The following is a 3,263-nucleotide window of genomic DNA, read 5'->3' on the forward strand; positions in this document are numbered from 1 at the left end:
ATGTTATACACTGGGGATAATAGGGTCGGGTGTTATACACAGGGGCGAAAGGCCAGATGTTATACACTGGGGATAATGGGGTCGGGTGTTATACACTGGGGGCGAGGGGCCAGATGTTATACACTGGGGATAATGGGGTCGTGTGTTATACACTGGGGGTGAGGGGTCAGATGTTATACACTGGGGATAATGGGGTCGTGTGTTATACACTGGGGGTGAGGGGCCAAATGTTATACACTGGGGATAATGGGGTCGTGTGTTATACACTGGGGGTGAGGGGACAGATGTTATACACTGGGGATAATGGGGTCGTGTGTTATACACTGGGGGTGAGGGGCTAGATGTTATACACCGGGTATAAAGGGGTCGTGTGTTATACACTGGGGATAATGGGGTCGTGTGTTATACACCGGGGGTGAGGGGCCAGATGTTATACACTGGGGATAATGGGGTCGTGTGTTATACACCGGGGGTGAGGGGCCAGATGTTATACACTGGGGATAATGGGGTCGTGTGTTATACACCGGGGGTGAGGGGCCTGATGTTATACACTGGGGATAATGGAGTCATGTGTTATACACTGGGGGTGAGGGGCCAAATGTTATACACTGGGGGTGAGGGGCCAGATGTTATACACCGGGTATAAAGGGTTCGTGTGTTATACACTGGGGATAATGGGGTCGTGTGTTATACACCGGGGGTGAGGGGCTAGATGTTATACACCGGGTATAAAGGGGTCGTGTGTTATACACTGGGGATAATGGGGTCGTGTGTTATACACCGGGGGTGAGGGGCCAGATGTTATACACTGGGGACAATGGGGTCGTGTGTTATACACCGGGGGTGAGGGGCCAGATGTTATACACTAGGGTTAATGGGGTCGTGTGTTATACACCGGGGGTGAGGGGCCAGATGTTATACACTGGGGACAATGGGGTCGTGTGTTATACACCGGGGGTGAGGGGCCAGATGTTATACACTGGGGATAATGGGGTCGTGTGTTATACACTGGGGGTGAGGGGCCAGATGTTATACACTGGGGATAATGGGGTCGTGTGTTATACACTGGGGTGAGGGGCCAGATGTTATACACTGGGGATAATGGGGTCGTGTGTTATACACTGGGGGTGAGGGGCCAGATGTTATACACTGGGGATAATGGGGTCGGTTGTTATACACTGGGGTGAGGGGCCAGATGTTATACACTGGGGATAATGGGGTCGTGTGTTATACACTGGGGGAGAAAGGCCAGATGTTATACACTGGGGATAATGGGGTCGGGTGTTATACACCGGGGGTGAGGGGCCAAATGTTATACACTGGGGATAATGGGGTCGGGTGTTATACACTGGGGGTGAGGGGCCAGATGTTATACACTGGGGATAATGGGGTCGGGTGTTATACACTGGGGGTGAGGGGCCAGATGTTATACACTGGGGATAATGGGGTCGTGTGTTATACACTGGGGGTGAGTGGCCAGATGTTATACACTGGGGATAATGGGGTCGTGTGTTATACACCGGGGGTGAGGGGCCAGATGTTATACACTGGGGATAATGGGGTCGGGTGTTATACACTGGGGGTGAGGGGCCAGATGTTATACACTGGGGATAATGGGGTCGTGTGTTATACACTGGGGGTGAGGGGCCAGATGTTATACACTGGGGATAATGGGGTCGTGTGTTATACACTGGGGGTGAGGGGCCAGATGTTATACACTGGGGATAATGGGGTCCTGTGTTATACACTGGGGGTGAGTGGCCAGATGTTATACACTGGGGATAATGGGGTCGGGTGTTATACACCGGGGGAGAAAGGCCAGATGTTATACACTGGGGATAATGGGGTCGGGTGTTATACACCGGGGGTGAGGGGCCAGATGTTATACACTGGGGATAATGGGGTCGGGTGTTATACACTGGGGGTGAGGGGCCAGATGTTATACACCGGGGGAGAAAGGCCAGATGTTATACACTGGGGATAATGGGGTCGGGTGTTATACACCGGGGGTGAGGGGCCAGATGTTATACACTGGGGATAATGGGGTCGTGTGTTATACACCGGGGGTGAGGGGCCAGATGTTATACACTGGGGATAATGGGGTCGGGTGTTATACACTGGGGGTGAGGGGCCAGATGTTATACACTGGGGATAATGGGGTCGGGTGTTATACACTGGGGGTGAGGGGCCAGATGTTATACACTGGGGATAATGGGGTCGTGTGTTATACACTGGGGGTGAGTGGCCAGATGTTATACACTGGGGATAATGGGGTCGTGTGTTATACACCGGGGGTGAGGGGCCAGATGTTATACACTGGGGATAATGGGGTCGGGTGTTATACACTGGGGGTGAGGGGCCAGATGTTATACACTGGGGATAATGGGGTCGTGTGTTATACACTGGGGGTGAGGGGCCAGATGTTATACACTGGGGATAATGGGGTCGTGTGTTATACACTGGGGGTGAGGGGCCAGATGTTATACACTGGGGATAATGGGGTCCTGTGTTATACACTGGGGGTGAGTGGCCAGATGTTATACACTGGGGATAATGGGGTCGGGTGTTATACACCGGGGGAGAAAGGCCAGATGTTATACACTGGGGATAATGGGGTCGGGTGTTATACACCGGGGGTGAGGGGCCAGATGTTATACACTGGGGATAATGGGGTCGGGTGTTATACACTGGGGGTGAGGGGCCAGATGTTATACACCGGGGGAGAAAGGCCAGATGTTATACACTGGGGATAATGGGGTCGGGTGTTATACACCGGGGGTGAGGGGCCAGATGTTATACACTGGGGATAATGGGGTCGTGTGTTATACACTGGGGGTGAGGGTCCAGATGTTATTCACTGGGGATAATGGGGTCGTGTGTTATACACTGGGGGTGAGGGGCCAGATGTTCTACACTGGGGATAATGGGGTCGTGTGTTATACACTGGGGGTGAGGGGCCAGATGTTATACACTGGGGATAATGGGGTCGTGTGTTATACACTGGGGGTGAGGGGCCAGATGTTATACACTGGGGATAATGGGGTCGTGTGTTATACACCGGGGGTGAGGGGTCAGATGTTATACACTGGGGATAATGGGGTCGTGTGTTATACACCGGGGGTGAGGGGCCAGATGTTATACACTGGGGATAATGGGGTCGTGTGTTATACACTGGGGTGAGGGGCCAGATGTTCTACACTGGGGATAATGGGGTCGTGTGTTATACACCGGGGGTGAGGGGCCAGATGTTATACACTGGGGAT

Source organism: Phyllobates terribilis, unplaced genomic scaffold (assembly GCF_046119375.1).
Source record: "Phyllobates terribilis strain yellow unplaced genomic scaffold, ASM4611937v1 Scaffold_7__3_contigs__length_470593459, whole genome shotgun sequence".
Taxonomy (NCBI): Eukaryota; Metazoa; Chordata; class Amphibia; order Anura; family Dendrobatidae; genus Phyllobates; species Phyllobates terribilis.